Source organism: Bombus flavifrons, chromosome 8, assembly GCF_040668555.2.
Source record: "Bombus flavifrons isolate JBK064 chromosome 8, iyBomFlav1_principal, whole genome shotgun sequence".
Classification (NCBI taxonomy): Eukaryota; Metazoa; Arthropoda; class Insecta; order Hymenoptera; family Apidae; genus Bombus; species Bombus flavifrons.
The window spans coordinates 1,358,168-1,380,913 of NC_138449.1; the positions used below are offsets into that span (position 1 = coordinate 1,358,168).

Below are 22,746 nucleotides of genomic sequence, written 5' to 3' on the forward strand. Positions count from 1 at the left end.
GTGGAATGTAGCATTTTCTCGTAAATATCTCCGGACTAGCAGCTCCTTGACGATATATCCCGAATAAACCGGAGGAAGGTAATAAAAGTCTCATATTTTTCACAGAATCTCGAAACAAAACTCTGGTACAATGTAGATGGCCAAAATTGGTACGTGAATGATGATTCGGTCTCGATAATTTTCTTCGACTCGTGGTGTTGCACAAGGTGATTCTCTCGATAATTAAGTCCATGAATTAATCAATAATCACATTGGAACGATAATATGTATTGATATGTACTATCTGTCATCAATAGATTGCCTTTTTCAATATGTGCTTAAACGTGTGGTCTAATCATCGAAGAGACTGGTAGTATCTCCATATGTGTAAACTGATCAACAGCAATGTCCTTATGTAAAATAGCGACATTAAGAGAATCCTTGATAATCGATCTCCATAATTGTACGAAAGAAGATAGGTATATAAATGCGTCCTTGTTCGAAAAGAAAACACGAACTCATCTTTACTGCTAAAAATAATTAACTACGTAACGAATTCAACTAGAAGAAAATTCCCGATAAACCATCCTTCTGTATTTCACTCTAATGTTCAAGTCTAATAATACAAGAACTTCGGCCTCGATACGGAAATGTAAGTTGTCGCAGAGTTGCACGCGGCATTTCCCGTTGAACGATCGAGACCAAGAAGAAAGGCCAAACAAGTAACAAAGCGAGAGAGATAGAGAAAGCTCAGATAGGCTCATGATGCGAGATCCATTAATAAGAAGCGCCTAATTTCATGAAAGCCCGGAGCTTCGAACTATTATCCAGGAAACGTAACTTGGTCGAGGAGCGATTAAACGGCCGCCACCAAAATATGTCAAGCTGCGGCGGGCTGTGTCTGACAGAAAACCTATAGACGGGGAACAACCATTAATGAAATGACAAATGTGTTCTTGTCGACGGCACGAGCAGGCACGCGCACGCGCTCGCACGAGCACTCTCGCGTGCACCAGCCAACGTTTTACAATCTCTGCCGTTGGTTACGCGAAAGAATAAAATATATTCAACCGCGTGATTTACGCGAGTCCATGATATCGCAGCTTTCCGCGACGAAGAGCCGTGTCGATTGGTCGTTCTCGCGACACCAGGCGTCGTTGGGAATTCGTATGGACGACTTGGCGATCGATAGGCTTCGATAACGCCGACGAACCAATGATACTTGTAGATTTATAGCATGATATTGCAAGGTTCAACGCGATGAAAACGTTTCGCCACGAGATTTTTTACGGAAGATTTTTGATATTGATTAATTTATTGACAACCTTGTGAAACCTACAGAAGCATTAGCTGTTGAGGACTCTCGTGACGTTATTATAGTCGCTGATAATGGATAATTTCTTCCGGCGTTTCAACAGGTATAATGGAAAATTTTAAATGAAAGACTCGCGTGAATCATGAGCAAGAGCCATTTTTCATACAGTAGCTCACGAAAGTTTTCAGTGATTATAAAAACTTTTTATGAAGGTATTATATGTGTTATACGAATTATTCTGAAATTTCATTAGCATTGTAGTGAGACGCGACTATCATCATTATATTGGAAAAATTTTTAAATAATCAGATAATGTATATATAGAAGTTACGAAATATTCATTCAGTAAGTATAAATGTTTGTACAGATCACTAAAATATTTGATCAATGAATTATCATTATGTTAGTATGTCACAGTATTAATTCTGTATTTGAGACCACTATTTATGTGTCGCACGCTCAGAAGCAGTAATAGGGTACGCAAAACATCCTACATGCTACAGCTATCGAAACAATAACCAGATAGTAACGGAATAGCCGCCTCTGATATACACCCGACGATAACCTCTCCAGAGGGATTAAAACCTCAGTATAAGAATCCTCTCAAATCAGCGTTTAATACCTTTTTGTTATAGCACTCTGAACCGTCACTCTGTTGCATTCGTACAATAAATTTTACTACTATATCTAAAGCTCAATTCTTTACCTTATTTGTGAAACGTTCGAACTGCGACGCGGTGATTTGTCAATTTCGTGATTTTTTGTGTCTCCTACGTGACATATTATTTTTTACTAAGTATATGTTTACAATAAATGTCCTGTATCTTTTATATATACTTCTGAATCGAATTCAAATTTTATCAACATAATCACAATACGATCACGATGAGTCATGTTTCAATACTGTCGTAGCGACACCAGAAACACACACAAACAACACGGCACAAAGAACAATTTTCTTTCCAACGGTTTCTTCGGTATATAGCATAGCATCGCTAAAAAAACTGTTTATAAGAGACCGACGAAACATAAACAAGGTCGCGATAAAGCGTAACTGCCGGCAGGCCTAATGAGCCATCGATATCCCTATCGTCCTTCTCCAAATACTCGGTAGAAGGCGTACGTCGCCGCGATCACGGACGGTTACGAAGACGTGCGTAGTGGGGATATCGAAATATGACAAAGGAAGAAAGTGGATTAGCAGTTCAGTTGTCAGTAAGCAATCGTTAACAGGAGACGCGAGTCGGGAGTCGGGAGTCGCCGTTGCCGAATAAAACGCCGAGTATTCGTTTGGCACGTTTTACGTCCTACGCCTCACTGTGTTAATCAAATTTTTAAAAGTTTCGTATAGTACGTATAATATATTTATAAAATGTGTATAACAATGACCAAAAGATTTAACTGGATTGTAGAAGATGAACAGATCGATGTGACGACTGAGAAAACTGTGGTTTTCTATCTTTTCTCGATAGGAAAGAAAATAAGAGGAAAAGGCAAGTTAACTAAAGAGTACATTAAGTTCATTCCACGAGACTATCGCTCGCGTGTGTGTAACTGGAACGAACGAGCAAAATGCAGTCACCAGCTTTACTTAATTCAATTTCTTTTCTCTTTTGGTTCCAGGGGAGTTACCAGCCGCGGTGCACGACGGTAACGGAGTCTCCAGGGCGTTCCTCAACCTGTGGCTAATTCACTTAACGATGAGTTACGTTTTTTCCAGATGACAATACTAAGGTGAGTCAATTATCAATGAAACGATCCCGTTGAAACCTTACCGTGCATCGTTCCAACATGTCCTGATCCTTATATAACGATAGGAGTTTTGAAGCGTAAAGCTCAACGTTAAAGGTTAAGATTTTTAAACTAACGTATATAAAGCTCAAACGTTAAGATTCTTAAAGCTTTTGAGGTTAGTGCAAAAAATTAATAGTATTTCTGTATCTTTGATTCATGATCATTGATTGGTCTAACTTTTTTTTGTAATTAAATTACCAGGTTTTAAAAAAATTATTCATTTGCAATATTCTGAAAAGAATGTGGTAACTTGTCTCTTAGATTTTTAGTTAATTTTTACGTACATTTCCTTAATGAATAATATACCATATAACATCGACGAATAATATACCTCATACGTCATATAAAAGTAATACTTCAATTTTCTTGTCGAATGCAACAAAGTCTGCGCATAATTTCTTTTGAATCACTTCTTATCCGCAATTACTACATACATAGACAATAAGTTAGACAACAAGAGCTTTTGATATTAAAGGCTTAAACATTGAAGACTTTAAACTTTTATGACAGCTTTATGACTCGAGCCTTAAAAGCTCGAGTTTCGAAGCTTATTCTAGGGACACTAATCTAACCTCTCTTATCACATAAATACATTATCAAACCACCTAATCCGGCGAAACGATCGTAAAACGACCTGAACAAGTCCTGGAGAATCGATTGGTTCGAAAAGCGAAACGCTTACTGTGGAAGCTGGGCTACGATTCCAATTTGAACCTTCGTCGTGTCGTTTCACGGAAACTAGAAGAAAGATTTAACCCTAGATTCTCTCGTTTCACTGTAGAGGTCCGATGATACGGTCTTGTTTTGAATCCTCGCGAATGTTTCTATGGAAACTGCATAGTAACAGTATAACAGTAACATAGTAACTGTATAAAACCGTCTTTGCCAATTATGGTTATTACGACGATCGTATTATCACGTTCCTCGTCGTCTATACGATTGCTACCGAGAAGTTTGTCTATTCGCATATTTACTAATGCTCCAGCGTGTCGCTGAAATCGTTCGGCAAACCCAGCCAATAGCGATTTGAGAATTGTTACGATCCACCTTTGAATTTCGTGTATCCAATCCGCAATCGTTGTGTCTCTTGACTTCTCCTCGATATTTGTATCTTTCGTTCGTTATTTTTAGTCTAATAGAACTCTTTTGTATGTCTCCGCTTTTTTCACCAACTGTTTTATTTCTTGCAGTTTCTTTTTTGTCACTGGTGTATGGCTACTCTGTTTTTGCAGGCTCTGCTCGCTCTCCTTTTTTCATTCCCTTCTTTTCACGAAATGAGTAGGTTTGTTTGCGATTGGGAGCCGTTTGGTAGCATTCCACCAAGGCTTTCTTCCTTCATTTCTGTCAACTTTCCTCCACCTTGCTCGCTTTCTCTGTCCTTTATTTTCCCTTTGGTTTTTTTGCCCGGTGCGCTTTTCCTGGTCCTGGGATTTAGTGCTCCCTTCGTAACTCTCTGTTTCCGTTTCTTCACTTTGCTCTCTTTTTATCTCATTTCAAATCTTTCCTCTTTTTTCTCATTCTATCCCGTCATTCCCACTTTCCTCTGTTTTATGATCTTCCTTTTCGGTTTGTCTGTTCCTTCTGTTCCATGCGCCGCTTGCTCTTTATCTTTAACACGTCGGATTTTCCGCTTTGTTCTTCTTTAAATTTCCTCCCGACGCAACATCCAGCCATGATTCCTCTTCATTTTGGTTTTCTTTTTTCTTCGCCGATCGTTTTGTTTCGTTTCACTCGCGTTTTGATTCAATTTCTACTTCACGAAGTTGCCTGTATCAAAGTATTTTCTTTTCTGCCGAACTCTTTATATCAGTCTGCCTCTTTTTTCCTTAGCCACGTCATTTATTTCTTCTTTTTTCGCTGGATGTTTCCGCAATCCGAGTTGCAGACGAGTTTTCAGATGCGCAACTCGATAGTTCATCGGGTCGAAAGAAAGTTGCGTCAAGTTTCCCTAGCTAAATCTGCCTCAATTTCCAGGGGTTTCACGTGAAAATATCTGTATGTTCATGGTTTAACGAGAAACAAATTGATCGATTTCCTCCACATGATTCGTGTCGCCTAACCGATTAATCAGGTTCTTTATATTGAAACTCTTGTAAATTAATAACTGATGAAGTATAATAATTTTGGTTGGTTAGATCAACTTACACAGAGATAACTAAATTATATCATATTTACATTAGCAAACTTTAGAATTGATTTATTTAAAATTGTTTTTTTTAAATACCTGTTTTCTCTAGTAAAATTATTAGCCCTAAACAAAGAAGTTGGTAGAAATTTCTGTTTTTAAACATTTCCTTTTTTCACGACATTTTTGCTAAATAAGAAAATTATTATCTTTCGATAATTAATAAAACGAAGTTATTATTATAAATGATTATGTTTCCCTTAATAATAGAATTACAACTAGGTAAAGAAATTATTACTAGAATTTATTATTCAAGGGATTGAAAATGCGAATGAACTCGTGTTCCTCAACTAACGAGTTAATATTTCGTTTCGTATTTCAGCAACTAAGACATTTTTTCGTCCTGAAACATTTTTTATGATGCATCAGAAGATACACGCGCCTCGATATAGAAAACAAGTTAAGCTCGTCCATCTTCATTTCGATAACTTTCGACGAGTTTCCGGACCTTGATGGCCACGGTTATCCACGTCGTTAACTAATTCAATCCCCTCGATTAAAATTTACAAGGATGCCAGTATTTTCCTAGAAACTTGCTGGAAATTCGCAGAATCCCTCAGTTTCCTCAGATTAATAATAAATAATCGGTGATCGGTGTTTCTCGGGTAAACTCCTCCTCGCTTCACTTGAGTTTTGTTAACAAAAGCGAAACGTCCGTTTCTTTGCTATAGATGGAAATCGATTTCGTCGTCTGCTTCCACCAGTCGATATAGAGTAAAATATAGCAAGGTACAGCGAGAGAAAGAAAGAGGGAGAGAGAGAGAGAGAGAGAGAGAGAGAGAGAGAGAGAGAGAGAGAGAGAGAGAGAGAGATTTACTACGATTTAAACGGTAAACGGCCTCGATCATGGAAATCAAATCTATTTAATTGGATTTTACACGATTTACGTTTCATCACTCCGTGAGCTAGTGGAATAAATAAAATGAAAGGATTGGCTGTGAAATGTCCGCGTGAACACCGTTTTATCATGCGTCGTTTAGCATTAATAAATTAATCGATGATCGTGAATAACCGGGAATAACTAGAAGTCTAACAAATGCAACGGATGAAATTGTGGAAGACTAAATGACGAACTTTCAAAGGTGTTTCACGAAAAATAGAGATAAATTTTCTTACATCAATTCTACTGATAACTGTCTATTGAAATATATAAATATACAGGGTGGTTGGTAACTGGTGGTACAAACGGAAAGGGTGTGATTCTACGCGAAAAAAGAAGTCGAAAATATTTTTTTTAATTTTTTTTTTTTTTAATTTTTCCATCGAGACAACGATCTACAGTGAGATCCGTACCGTACCGCACGCGTACCGAGCGAACATTCAAAGTCGATTTTCTCGGAAACAAAGCCTCAAACGAAAAATTTTTATTCTATATTTTCGACTTCTTTTTTTGCGTAGAATCACCCCCTTTCCGCTTGTACCACCAGTTACCATCCACCCTGTATTTAAGAATGATCTGCTTAATTATCCATCATTTAGCAAAAATAACAAAAATACTGTTAAATCGCTTTATTGTATATTAAATCTTCAAGATAAAGTCCTTAAGGTAAAGAGTAAATAATTTAACACGTTTGAAATGAATAGGTTATACCACTTATTTCCACCATAGCGTCTAATTTCATTAACAAGAACATGCTATCAAATCTCACAGTATTCTTAAACTTTCTTTATTAACACATTGCGTACGGATCACGAGATATCTTGTTTTCATGTTTTTTCGACTGAATCGATGACTTAAGTAACCAGAGACAAATGTTTTTGTTATGTTACCAGGGTAATGAAGCCTTGCGCATTCTTGTGACAAATGATGAGCAAAACAACTGAATGTTGACATTCCAAGCATGTAAAAACAATCAGTCAGTATAGCCAGTACATCGGTAGATCTGTGCCGATCGTCTACTGTACCTTATATGTTTTATTGTTGTACATTTTGTTATTTCAAAGTTCGTGTTTTAATTCGTAAGGAAACAGCTTTTTAAAAATCATTTACATTTTCAATCTGTTACTGATACTTTATAATAAATATTATTTTATGAAATAGGCCCTAATTCTATAAAAGTAGCAAAATGGCAGATAGATGTAAAGAGAAAATGAAAGTCAAAGTAAATTGTTGTTTGATGATTTATCTGATGCACCATACAACACTTGCGACGAAAATGAATTCAGTGATAGCAGCAACATTCTTGAATTAAGTAGTGCGATTAGATATAGAAGAAGACTGAATAAAAAATATAACACCAAATGCAAATTAAAAATGTGCGTATATGCATCCTATTGCTTGTCAAGGATGCTTCTGGTGCGTTCAAAAATGTGCGGGCCCTGGGAGCGCGTTGAGCGCTCAGAGCGCTGTACGCAATCTGTTAACAAAATCCTAGAACCATAAAAGACACGATCCTCTCCAGAGATTCACATTTAAGCTTTGAGGAGACAAATTATAGCGACAGCGCAGCAAGACGACACATGGCGGTGTGTCCTGTGTCTGAAAACGGTAACCGGAAATTGCCCCTGATTTCTCATAAACTCGCGAACGGAGCAGAAAACGATCGAATGCAACCGGTAGCCTGCAGTCGTAGTTCGTTATTCTATGCTCTATCTAGCGTATGATATATTCCTCGGTTCCGTTTCGAAGATTCTGGATTCCCACGCGTCACAATTTCAATCTCGTCTCATACGCACATTTGTTTCATATCGAATGTCGATACGGTCGATGAATTAACCGATATTCGTAGTTCAAGGTTTTATCAAGGGGATTCCACAATATTTCGAGGATATAGTTTCAGAGGACGGGAGAAGGAAACTGGGGTGCCATGTGACGGGTTCCGCGGAAACTGTAGCTTATGCAACACAGCCTGCGACCAGCCGTATCTCACCTTCCGTGCTTTCATTATCAGTTACCATAGATCACCGCGAGCGAGCACCAATGACGTCGCATCCGTTCATCTCTCATCGCGAACTGTCGCGCTCCTCGACCAATGTCGATCCATGTTCCGTATCGCGCTCTGTACCATCGATATCGATAATGTTCATCAGAGTACAATAAACTGCAGATCATTAACTCTGCTGCCGTTTTTGCAAATCTATACTACGATCTCGTTCGAGCTTTAAAAATAAGGCTTTTAATACTTTCATATGTTCGCTGCCATAAAGAATGGGAACAAAATGTCCACCAGAGGTCAAATTTTATTTTTTGCACTTTTCTGTAATATTTTTAATCTATTAAAATATACGTGTGTTTACTATAATAACTGCTTGAGATTTATCTTCTTACGCGTACATTTATTTATTTCACAACTTGGAAAACTGTTTGGATTAGAATCAAATGCAATAAGATGCAAGAAGTTTATAATTGAAAAATAGATTGTTATTAATATGTATGTCAATTTTATACCACAACTTCAATCAACACATTCGTTTACAGCATCACATACGTATGACGTTTCAGGATCAATTTACATTTGATTCTAATCCAAACAGTTTTCCAAGTTGTGAAATAAATAAATGTGAAATAAATAAATCTTATTGTTTCTTTTTTATTTCTCAATTATAACCTTTGAAAATTTTGAACGATGAAACGACGATTGAATGAAGGGTGATCCAAAAAATGTTACAAGGTTCAAGTAACGAAGAAGAAATTTTTATTTCACTTTGTAAGTGCTCGAAATTTAAAGTACATACTACTTCTTCGTTTCTTGCATTTTATTGTATTTTCCAAGTCTTGTGTCCTGTTTTTGAGACAAACAAAGAACCTTTGTTATATTTACTTTCGTGTACATAGTACATAATACATATTTCAAAGGAATATGTAGATTAAAATGTCAGGAAATAGAGATTTAGAACATTCTGTTGCGCAGGTTCTTCTTAATGTTTGTGAACTAGCGCGATTGTAGTCCGATTAACAATGCCGTAACTAACAAGATTAAGAAACGTATTCCGGCTTAATATTTTCTCTTCGCATTATCACGCGGTTGGAACAGGAACGAAGGAACATGGAAGAACGGGGTGATCCGTAATGTAAACAGTTTAATAGCTGTGATTCATCGTTTAAACCAATTGCGAAACGGATTGCGTTATCTCGAACGAACCGAGTTTAAAACAAAATCAATAAATTTTCAAGGTTTGCCATCAATCTTTAAAAATCGTTGATCCTTCGAGCTCTATTTAAAAAAGTACTTTATTTAACTCCTGCCTCGTAACATCGAATTTTTCTCGTGACACTTATAATTCTTATTTAATAAAGACAAGTTGTAATTGTAATAAAATGTATATACTTCAACTGTGAACTTTAACTGCAGTTTCAATTTTCTATTCTGAATATTATAAATATAAAATATGTGCAATGTCCTCATATTGTGCTTCAAAAAATTCCACGTTTCCGCAGACACTCACGTTTCTTTACGAGTCGTGAAGCTCTCGATCTTTCTCGATGCAGTAGACAGCATACCAAAGAAAGCCAACCACAGAATTTAATGAGGAATCCGCTTTGCACACTTTTCCAGGGGGTAATTGGCACTTCGCCTCACGCTAATTGACAGATCCATTCCGCGCCCTTTATCGCGAGTGTGAGGAATCGTCTGTAGAAAACGGGGTTACAGCTAATGTACGCTGCCATTCACCGTCGTTCCTTTCTCGTCTTATAACCGTTTTATAACCACGTTAAAAGCCACTGTCCAACATTCGAGTCGAGTTTTCAGTCTCTGCTTCAATCGTTTTCTGAATTTATACTCAACTTTGGACATAATTAGAATTAGCTGACAATAATTAGAGCATCGTTACTACGGATGGTTCTATCATTACATCAACAGAGCAAATAACAGAGAAAAATTCCTACCTGATTGATAGATTGATTTTTATTAGTATTTATTCCAGTTATTGTGATATTTATTTTTATTATTTTGTGATAAAAAGATTTACTTCTAGATAACAATTGAGAAAAGACGTACAAGAAATGGATCAAAGACATCATATTTATGTAACTAACGAAAGGCGCATTTCTCTTCTTATTTCTGCTTCTTTCTGTCTTTTCTCATTTCATTCCATCAAGATTTCATCAAAATTCCGTCACATAAAAATATTCTCTTCGAATATTGTGTGAATTTCGTTCTAAAACAATGGCTGCCTATCACAAAGAGCATATGACATTTAAAACTTTTCAAACTAAAAGGGGAATAGTCTCTTTTAGAAACTTTATCTTTGAAGTCACGAAATTCCTTGTGTCGTAAATGTTTTCACCAAATCTCTTAGATCATACAGTTTTTCTCTCACTGTACAATAAATTGCTTCCTCGCCATTGTCTACGCCGAGACGTCTTTAATTCAACAGACACGAAATTTACAGCGCTTTCCTAAGTGCTTAAACTTAATTAAACTACAACCTCGTGCTCTGCTTTCTCTCTATTTTTTCTTTTTTTTTTCTTCAGAAGGAACAAGCACGTGTTACTATTTAGTCGGTAGGTTTAGCACAACATTGGAATGGGAAATTACGTGTCTTTGAAGGGAACTTGCTTCTCTAGTCGCACGTCTAAAAATATATAACGAGAAATTAGAATGTTTTCCGTGACAGTATTTTTGCTCATCAACAGGGACGAACCAGGATGCGTTAAACGAGAGGGTAAACGAAGTTATGGCGGGACGAGAACTTTCAGAGGATTAAAGCCTCCCTTTCTCCGTTATTCTTTTCAGGGAATTACGCTCTCTCTCTCTCTCTCTCTCTCTCTCTCTCTCTCTCTCTCTCTCTCTATTGCTACGATATAAAGAGACGGATAGGATCGTTCGATGCTTCGAAACTCTCGAAAGCGTTTCGACGCAAATAATAGAAATTAGTTCCCGTTTGATCGAAGTTTCATTATCCATTCTTCGGTAACCATTCGTGCAGCTGACAAGCCGCTTTGCCAGTATCGTTCGAATGACGAACGAAGTCAGGATAACGAGCCACTGTTTTACTATCGCGAAATAACGATCGAACCGTGCCGTTTCCACGCTTGTTTCGTTCATCGTGCTTCTCTTTTAATGGCTTCTACCGCGAATTGTTGTTCTCCTTGGACCTTTACCCCACCGTTTGCTGGAGGTTAAAAGAAACAAATAATAGAACAAATATCGGATATCGAAATGCAGGAGCTAGTCACTTGCAAACTCGTATCGGTTAATAATTTCTTTGTATTAAAGATAATCAACATATTGGTATTCTAACTATATCGTAGTACGTATTTTTTATCTATGCAATAATGAACGTAATTTATAAATAAAAATCGTCAAAATATGATCAAACGATATAACGAAATCGTAAAATCAATTGGAAATAAATCTATTTCTGGTGAGAGACGAGTGAATTGAGAAAGTGAGGAGACAAAGTGAATACATGAAACTTCTGTCAGCAGGTTGCTACATGTTATACAAATTTGACAAACGAAACTTGTTTGTTTTCTCAATGATGTTTTTATTAATATTAATTCTAAGGAAAAGAGCATTTCTTACATTTACTTGAATTAATAATCATGTATAAGCTATATAAGGTATAACATATTTGAAAACAAGCTTTTCAAATTTTTGTTCTTCGCTTATTTGCAAAATCTCTTTCTACATTGGAATTTTCTTCAAATAATCAATCGTGAATGTGTTAACGTTGAAGTACAAACAGATTCGAATTCCCGTACACGAAACGTTGTGTAGAGATTTATACAACCGTCGATTCAGTCGGATTCTACGTCACAGTTATCACACCTTCTGGTATCGGTTGTGATGCTATTGTGGGGGTAATTAATCGACTGTCGCGAAGGTAGGATCGCGATTAATTTGACGAAAGGCATGAATAAACGGATTGGTCGGCTTAACGAACAGAACCGCGCTGTTTTTCACACGCGTTCGAACGTGTCGGTCTCCTTTTTCCACACCACCAACCGTTCCAGTGCTCGATCGCTGGCTGATGTCCAAAAAAGTGACCGCAAATGGAGAATCGATGGAACAACAAGCGCATTCATCGGACTCATTAATTCTGTAACTGCGTTGCCCGGCCGCGTATCTTCCTCTCCGACCGATTTATCACGTTCCAAAACGAAAGTATAAACAAAACATAGCCGCGTGGTTGGATATTCCCATGCAATTTGTAGAGTCCTTCAACATAGAGACGCAGCATAGGCTAAAAATTTCAGGAGCAAATATTTCATTTCTTTTATTATTGGTGTTTATTTATTATTATCGTTGTAATTATAATAATGAGAAATAGGGAATTTTCGTTCAAAGGAAAAGTTCTTTATTTACGATATTGCTACATACATAATATCACGATATAACTAGAATATATTATATGCATAATTTTAAATATTGTTAGAATAATCGTTCCAACGCATCCAATTACTCATTGAACAATCGATCATCCTCTTTAATCAATGTTCTGATTATCGGGAAAGTTTGACTATCTTCTTAATTTTTACCAGGATAGACGTTGGCTTTCATTTTTCACGCAATGCAATAATGGTAAATATCGATATCTCGTCCACGTCACCGATTTCGATGATTTTTGAATATGTCGTACAGATCAACGTTTAGAACAAATTTTTCCTATATATGAAATCGCAGCTCGGCATTAGTTTCCGAGATATTCCCAATGAATCGTCGATACCATTACAGCAAATTCTGCCTGTAATTGTGCATCTGATTGTCAGTCTGATTGCCGTAAGGCGGCCCGATAATGTAACACCTAATCCAAACCTAATTCTTATTTTTAGTTCGTAGTCCAAATATGTATAAACGGAGATTGGGTGGGATGACAAACATGTTAGCTATATTTGTGACTTCACAGATAGACATATATTAGTAGTATATCTTCTTCTTATGTTTGAGTTAGTTGACATCAACAATTTTGACGAGTATTTTAGAAACTGAGACCATGCGGAGGTTATGTGTATAAAAAAAGATTGTTCAGAATATTGATATTTACTACATATTCAAAAACCATAAAAATTGGTGAGATGGGTGAAATATCGATGATTACCCATTTTATTTCATAAGATATTCGATCGTTGAACTCGTCTTGATATTAATTAAGACACTATGCACTTACTTGAAGTTACATTTAGGAAATCATCAAAAATCATCTAACATGATTTATAGAAATGTAAATCATTATATATCATTGTATTTTCTACCTTAAGCGATATTTTTGTATTGCATATTCTTTTTCCTTCAATCCTTGTAATCTCAACAAAAGTGGATATCTATTGAGTGTTCTAATTTTACCGAAACTCCAACCCAATTTCGACTCTCTCATACACATAACCTTTTTCAACGTAGACACAATATTTTTAAGCTTTGCCTTCGCTCTACGTAAAAATTGTTCATTTTGACGAGGTAAAAAGGAACGCGACTATATTGGCGATATCGATCGCCAAACTCAATTAAAGAGTTGAATTCATAACAATTCGTAACAATTTGGTGAGATGAAAACTTGACAAGCCTGGTGAAATTCTAGAACGACATAGCCTTTCAGCTGTCATATTAAAAACCGTGTATTTTACCGAGTTTACCATGTGCTACAGCGGATTCTTCACGGAGCGATTAAACTATTTCTTCACCACGTATAAAAACGAAATACGTGATTTTGGGAAACAGTGAATAGTAGGTAAATAGAAACACCACTATGCTGTAAAAGAAGATCCATGAAATCATTACCTATTAATACTCTGCTTTAGATATTCAGCTTTCCTATCATTACACAACTGACAGGAATAGAACATTGAATTTATTTTGCTTTGTTTCAAAGAACCAACAAATTCTATGTATCTATTTACTACACGTATCAATATTTTTTGACATTTCTTTTTCTAGTTATCTATATATAAAAGTTCAATAACTTGAAATAGAGTGATATCGGAGATCAAAATATTTTTCTATTCTGGATATATAATATCTTTTTCTATTTTTCTATTTCCTTTGTATCCATCGAACATCGTGATAAGTTTTGCTGGAAAAAGAGCTGGTACACCTTGTATGTAGTTAATGAAGACTGTACCTTTGGCTGACCAGATATCGTTCCTACTACTTAACTGCCGTATTTATTATACATTATTGTACATTTGATGCTGTAGAATATTATTGTGAAAGAAATTTGTTGAAATTTTGATTGATCATCCAACAAACGTGTAACAATAAGAAAAAGTTGTGAAACATTTCACGCACGGAATGTAAATACGTAAAGTGTTTACGGCAAATCCGTAAGAGTGGCATGATTGCGCGAGTTGGACAGCCACTCGTCAAACTGTCATAAATCTACTGCAAGAAGAGTTATAACCGACGCCGCTCCATTGTTCAAGGCCGCTTTATCCTCGTCACCGGTTTCCTCCGGTACGAATCTCCGAATTTCCAATTTTCTCTCGTTGTTATTCGTTTTTCCCGTTTTGCTTTCGATTCGTCAATCCTGCAATCGTGGCACGCCGACGCGGCGGCTTTTGCAGAATCTGCAACGATGCGACCCGTCGATTGGCCTTGCACCGTATACAGGATGATTCTGTAGAAATGAACGCTATTCTCCATCCTTTCTTCTTTCGTGAAAATCCATTTGTAAATCTCTTCTTTTAAGAAACTAAATTTTGATCTGTCAACGGTGAAAAATTGAGTTCTCCTCGCCTTTTTTTATATTCATACGTGCGTTGCTCCTGCATCGACAAGCGCATTGAAAATCAAATGACACTTTTTGAAATTTAACGTGAATTGTTTGCGAACAATTTAACGTTCACGTACAATTGGGATCCGAGTGAGAAATATGAAATGCACACCGCTTTAAACTACTCGATATATTTCTTAACGTTTCACAATCTATAACTCTAGTCTACTCTAGTATCAATCTATCAAAAGTGTCAATTTAAATTTAACATATTCATTAGCATCTTATATATCTGACTATGGTAGAGAGAAAATAGCTATGACCCTCAGTTACAGGATGACTAACTAAACTAAATTCTGAATGAGAGACCAGTGATTAATGTATTTAGCCATAGTGACTTGATCGTATTTATCACTTGGTGAATCAGTGAGTTGTTCATTCAACACAATTAACAAGAGTTGTTTGACAATTTTTCATCGTCTTACCAAAAACAAATACGTAACTACACGAAGAAGAATATTCTGGTTTTGCGCTGAGTCGCTGAGGATCAAGATTTATCATTATTTTATTGGATCATTTTTCCGAATGTTAGGAAGACAATGCCCTTTGTCTGCTGGTTTTGTCCCATATCGAATCGGCAGAACGAGCCACGTTCGAGTTTTAAAACCGGTGCATCGAAGATTCGAAGGTGCAACCAGAGCTGCACGCTTTTGGTTTGATTTATGCGATCGCTATAGTGACATGGTGATAAATGAGCGCACTGGATGCACCGAGAGTGCTGGGTATATCGATTTTTGCGGTGTACGATTCAATCTATTTGAAACTCGATACTGTTTAATATAATGTCATTTGGTCATCGTATTCGAAAACATTCGTTGCTGGATAGTGTTTTTTAAAAAGACGTTCTGTAACACGTAATTTAATACACGTATCACGTGATTTCTGATGAATCTTTGATTACGACGAGCTTTTGCCTACGATAACGACGAGCTACGGGTCTTGAAAGCTGATACTGACAATTCTGGAACCTGATATCTATACAATATCCTCGCTTTATTAGTATAGTGTTCATTAAGAACTTTATGGTCGTGGGGTCCTGCGAATTGAAATTCGTCGTTATCATATTGCGATAACTAGAGATTGCTACGGGTTTTGAGATTCATCGATAGTAACATTTAAGTGTATTCAATTTATTTCAAGTATGTATACCCATGTATTTTAAGTATATTAATTGTTATTCATTTTACACGACATTCTAGCAATGCCCCTGTTCATTTTCAACTGCACTTTTATTCATACAATATTTATGTAGTAATCAACATGTACTTGTGATTCAAGGTTCGATATTAATTTAATGTTGATTGGTATTCTACGCTGATCAGATCCATTTATGTAATAGAGAAAAGTTAGTTTTTTAAATTTTCTTATTGTAAATAAATTTACGATAATAATTCTAACTATAGAATCTATAAATTATTTATTACAACATCCAGATGATAAAACAAATCTCTATTCATTGCAAATAGATTTCATTTCTTTAGTCATATGTAAAAAAATCTAAATTACCGTAAACATCCACACTCTCATGATTAGTATAACTCCGGAGCAGTCCTTTAATGCTTCATAATTGAATTGATAATTGAATTTCCAGAATCGCTCATCCAAGCCGCATCAGTAACGACGCATTCGACGATCCTGACGCGAAGCGGAATTCTCGAAATGGAATCCGCGAACGTTCACTCTTCGAGCTGAATATGTATACCAGACTGCAAAGCAATAAATCGGTCTCAACGTCTAAATCACAGTCGATATAATTAGGTAATCGATTCCACACGACGAACCAATCGAAACCAAGGGCGTCGTTGAAGCGCCGTGTAAAATGAATAATTAATATGTTCAAATGGAACGACACTTAAATTGTGTAGCAGCACTCATCCGACATTTCCGTTGCACGTGCACAACTATGTCTTCTCCTAGGCCAAATATCCATTACACGCATCTACACGGGAACCGACGTCTCTCATTTGAATTCACACACAAAGCTGCGCGCATGGAAACATGCTAGTCTACATAGAAACGTAGTACTATGCGTGTTACCAACATTTTCGTCGTGTTCCGTCCGTAACACGGACAAGCGTCCCTCAATGTATTCATATTCGAAGTTACATGTCCCAACGGTGCTTCAATCTCCGTGGAAGATTGAACCGAGATGCTGGTCGTATTTCGGGAACCGAGTCTTGTAACGAACTCGTATGAAATTCGTAATAACGCGCGTTTCTGTTTCGAGTTGTGTTGGTATAGTTTTGAAATTCTCTCAAAGGATCTTGAAGGCGATAAAGAGCGTCTTGAATGGACGATCTTTGTTTAGCGTTGTGTCGTGTATGTCTTGCGATTAATTAATTCTTTAGCTGTGACACGTGTCTATGATGAATATCTATAGATAGTTACTTAGTTTTAATGTTTATTTAGAAGAAGTGATGATGAGCTACTTGGGTTTAATTGAATCAAAGAAATACTTTACGTTTAAGTAAATTGTTCCTTGTAGACAAGTGCATAAATGTAATCTTAGTTGAAGAACGTGTCTTCATGCAGTAAAAATATATTGGTCGGAATGAAATTGAATTTGGTGATCGAAATATCTCAATTTGTTTTTTGTAATTTATGATTCTAAAAGAAATAGAAATAGAAATAGAAAAAGAAAAAGAAAATAAAAGAAACTAGGTTTATGACGCAATTTTATATAATAATAAAACGTAAGACAAGTAAAAAATTCTAGAATTAATATTATAAAGAAAAGACTCATAATTACTATGATCAAATAGTACTCAAGAATTCCTTCCACCGCAATCAAATTATAAACCTCATCGACAAAAATCTTATATGTTCTTTGTTACATTCTTGGACGAAACATTCGTCGACCAAGTCATTTGTCTTCGAACGTTTGACGGATAGTCAGCAAAGAAAAAGGGAAGAGGAAGTGAATCGTATTTCTAGAGAGGAGTTCGAGTAGAGTTCCGTTCGTTTTTTGGTATACGTTGTTACGCGAATCCCCCTACAAATAATCCTGAAACGGAAATGAAACGGATTACGGTCGGTAAAAAAATCTCATCTCCGCACCCTTTTATCTTCAACGTTAATACGTTATTTCGGTTTTATTGCGCTGTTCCACTAGTGAGTGTCCAAAGGTCCACTCTACGTGAACGTATTTGTCCAGGATTGATTTCGCTTCCGTATTCTGAATTATTAAAGCCGGTCTACCTCTTTGACTCGTGTATACTTGGATAGGATAGTTGACTATCTATATGTTTCCATTAACGTTTGCGTTGGTTAATTACTTGAACGTGTTTTGGAACATGAATAACACACGATAGAGAATGTTTGATTATGGACAATGCGTCTGTAAATGCCGTGACTATAGATATTAAGATTGCCGTGATTATAGATTATAAATGTTTAAAACAATCCTTCCGTGATTTTAGAAATACCAGATTTTTTGACGATGAACATAACAAAGAATTCTAGTTCTAATTCTAATGTTTAGACGACGTGAGTATAAAAAGTCTGTTTCAAAAAACTAGAAGATATTGTCGTTGACATAACCTCAATTTGTCCAGTAGGACATTTGGTAAAATGTTATATCTTGGTGTTGTAATAATATAACATGTGGGTGGTTACCCCCAGCAGGGTACCATCTTCGTGTTTGTTAGGTTATGTCCTTTGTGAGATCTGTTGGGTGTTTCCTTTTCAGTTTTCTCTCTATGTTTGATGTGTTGATCGTTTCCGCTGCCAGCCGGTTCGGGTGCGTTGCTATTCTTTCTCTGTACCTTCTTGCGTATCTGCTAATCTCCTCCTTGACCGTTGGTATTCCAAGGTCTTTCCGTATATCTTCGTTTCTGACGTACCATGGTGCGTTTACTATTGTTCTGAGGATTTTAGCTTGGATTATCTCTATTTTGCTTATATGGCTCATTGCAGCTGTTCCCCATAGTGGTATTCCGTACGTCCAGACTGGTTTTATGATCGTTTTGTATATTTTTATTTTGTTTTCTATGCTTAGTTTGGATTTTCGACTTGTTAACCATTGCATTTGTCTTCTTGCTGTCTGTATTTTGTATATTATTGATTTAATATGTTGTTTCCATGTAAATCGTGTATCTAGGTGGAGTCCTAGGTATTTGACTTGCCTTGTTTGTGTTACTTGCGTGCCGTTTAGTGTAATGTTTGGTGGTATCTGTTTTCGCAGTGTGAATGTAATGTGGTTGCATTTATCGGGGTTTGCTTTAATTTGTTTATCTTGAAGCTACTTTTCTATTTTTGTGATATGTTCTTGTAGTAATGTGACTGCTGTTACAGGGTTAGTGTGCCTGACTAGTACAGCTGTGTCATCCGCAAATGTCAATATTTTGTTATTGGTAGTTGTGTTGGTATGTTGGCCGTGTATAGTGTATATAGCATTGGTCCTAGGGCGCTTCCTTACGGAACCCCTGCCTTGATATCTTTAACTTCGGAGTATGTATCTTTAATTTTTACTATAAAGGTTCTGCTGCTTAGATACGAATTTAATAAATGATATATTTGTGCCGGGAATTGTTTCCTGATTGTTTGTAGAAGGCATTCGTGGTTTATTTTATCGAATGCCTTCTCTAGATCCATAAAGAGGGCTGTACAGTATTGTTTGCCTTTTAATGCTGTTACTATTTCATTAGTGAGTCTGTGCATTTGCTCTATCGTAGAGTGTTTGTTTCTGAATCCAAATTGGTGATCTGGTATCAGTTTTTCCTTATCTATTATTTGTTTTAAGCGGGCGTAAATTATTTTTTCTAGTATTTTGGATAGTACGGGAAGTAGCGAAATTGGTCTCTATGAAGACAGTATACTGTATTCTAGTTTTCATATGGTACTATGTTTTCAAATTGGTTTTTCCATGAAGTTCAATATATCGTCTACCATATAGTGGTGGTCATCAGAGACTCACGTTACTAAATTTTTTAAAATGATTAATTGTTGTAAATGAATTAAATGTTGTGGTGTAGCATATTTCAATCTATAGCCGCTTTGAGGGTAAAATATATCAAATTCGCGTGGTAGTCAACGTGTTAAGGATACGAAAAGAAAAATATACAATGTTGCTTAAAAATAAGTTCTATATTTCCAAGAATTATAAAGTGTGCTAAATGTGTAAACTTTGTTTCAGGTTATCGCAACAGCGCCAAGACAACCACCGGCGGTCAGACATGAATTTCACGGCTGGAAGCAACAACATAATATCGCGTGTCGTCGGTGAGATTAATTAATCACGGACTAAGCACCGGTCACGATAATCGATTCTCAGGATCAACGATAGATCGTCAATCTATCTGATCGATCTGATCTTTATGAACACCGGTGAAACAAAAAAACATCGTTTTTACCTTTAATAATAGAATTTCCTTTTTCGGTCGATCGATTTGATCAGTAGCTCATCCTCGAAAAAATCGGCGATCGTTTCGACGATAATTATTCGCGAGTTAACTTAAAATCGTGTAAAAAAAAAAAGATTAAAATCGTTTTCTTTCGCTGGAGAAATATATAAAGTGGGCCATTATTGTACAGATCTAATTTAGATGGACGCTCTAGACAGTGCGTAAAAAGTCTTTAAGATTATTTGTAGTTCGTTGTCCCGATGACGAGGAACATCGGATGTAGGAGAATAATGAACGACGGAACATATGGAATGTTGAAATCAATGGAGAAAAGTTGGTGCTGTTTGGAATGTTGCGTCGATAGCGGTTATCAAAGATTTATCGCTCGTTACTAAAAGGAAAGCTGAAGCGTATTGAATCGAGAACGATGTCGATTGAAAAAACGAGTATTACGGTTAGATGCATCGCACGCTGAGTTCCTTAGAATTCCGATTATATTTCCTTCATATTGATCGTACTGTATATATTGATACTTATCAATATATATGTGTCGGGTTAACATTAGAATTTAGGGCGCGTGCCATTTCTTCGTTTGGATTAGCCATCGTTTTACGAAGCGGAGATTATATTTACACGTATATACAAGACTTACAAAGTATAATGAATATTGAGTTTAACGAATAATAAGTTTAATGAATAATAAGTTTAACGAATAATAAGTTTAACGAATAATAAGTTTGACGAATAATAAGTTTGACGAATAATATGTTTTACGAATAATATGTTTTACGAATAATATGTTTTACGAATAATAAGTTTAACGAATAATGAGTTTATTGAACGCTATTAACAATGTTCTTGGGTTCAAACGAATCCACGATCAACGAGATAACTCTTTATTACGCGTAGAATAATTTTAGGCACAAAATACGATTGCTGAGACGCACGGTATAAACTGCTCGATGTGTCACTCTCCAAGGCGATCGCACGAGTAATGAACTGATGGAAGTTTTCCTCGCTGTACGATTGCATTTTCTTTTCTTTTTTTTTGTTATATACTCGTTGGAAGCGTTGAGAAAGTTCCAATCGCCGTTGCTAAGCAGTTTCTGCCTGGAGTTTGATTATTAATACAACATGTGTCCCATTATATTGACACCTCCGAGATACAATCCCATGTGGTTAGGTCCGTTCTTGAGGCCGTATACCGCCACAACCACATTTCTTGGGAGAACCATACAACCACTCCACACCTCCGTCAGGCAAAACGTCCATCCCGTGACCGTGGCTACGTTCGGTGACCAGTTGTCACCTCGAGCCCAATCTCGTTATCACAAATCTCGAACAATTACAATCGGATTGAATGACAACAGTTGCTTAATTACAGCTATGATAAAATCTAGGCTAAAGCATTAGCGGACTTTCTCAAAATTGCAAAGGGAAGGCTCCGGTTTTCCTTTCATCTCCGACACGGCCATTCTGACAATCACACGTCCTCGGGTGCAACTAAAATGTTGAGTTCTTCTAACGTTAGACTCGATACTAACATTATTTACAATTTAGTTAAATGTCCAAATAAGCCAAGGGTCCAGCGCAACAACAAAATTTCATTCGAAGGTTTGACAACGGAAGGAATAAAAGAGAACAAAAATTAGTAGCGTTATAATTAGTATTCAAAGTGCTAGTTGCATCCTGTAATGACATGATGGACTATTCTCAATTTCGCATCCAAATGAATCTCGTTTTCTAGATCGCATGACCGCACAGAGTTTTGTTACATTGTCACCCCGAGTGCATGTGAACCTAGCACACGACCCGCCGAGCTTTATTACATCGTCACCCCGAGTGCATGTGAACCTAGCACACGACCCGCCGAGCTTTATTACATCGTCACCCCGAGTTTATGTGAACCTAGTACACGACCCGCCGAGCTTTATTACATTGTCACCCCGAGTGCATGTGAACCTAGCACACGACCCGACGAGCTTTACCACCTTGTCGCCCCGAAGCGTGAATGCTACACACACGGGCTCACTGAGCTTTCTCACATTGCTCTGCTAGTGACCATAGTGCAAGTGATCTTCCTAGATTGGGGTACTCATCATCGTGTTCACCGTCTTTGTCATTACTACAGACGTCCAACTCAGCAGGAATACAACTATCTGGCATTTTCTTCAGTCTGTCATATCTGTATTTATACGACCGTTTGCCGTCTAATGTCTTTAAGATATACCTGTCTCCTTCCAAAATTTCTGTTATTACGAATGGACCTCTAAATTTCGAATCTAATTTAGTTTGGTTTCTTTGCTCGTTTTTGCATAGTACAAAATCACCGAGATTAAATCTAACTATTCTAGCTTTCTTCTTATCAAATCTGTCTTGTCGTATTTGGCACTAGATTCTATATATCTTATGGCTTGTTGCCTTACTTCAGCGATATCTATTGCCTTTTCTTCTATCAAGTCGTATGGTCTCGCCGT

The 22,746-nt window shown here is 36.7% G+C and overlaps 1 long non-coding RNA gene across 1 annotated transcript; it reads left to right on the plus strand.

Moving 5' to 3' along the window:
* The first annotated feature begins 2,909 nt into the window (after window positions 1-2,909).
* LOC138182449 (uncharacterized) lies at window positions 2,910-20,887 on the plus strand. The gene is made up of 2 exons (XR_011173798.1): window positions 2,910-3,028; window positions 20,062-20,887. It is a non-coding gene; the product is annotated as an uncharacterized LOC138182449 (long non-coding RNA).
* The last annotated feature ends 1,859 nt before the right edge of the window (window positions 20,888-22,746 follow it).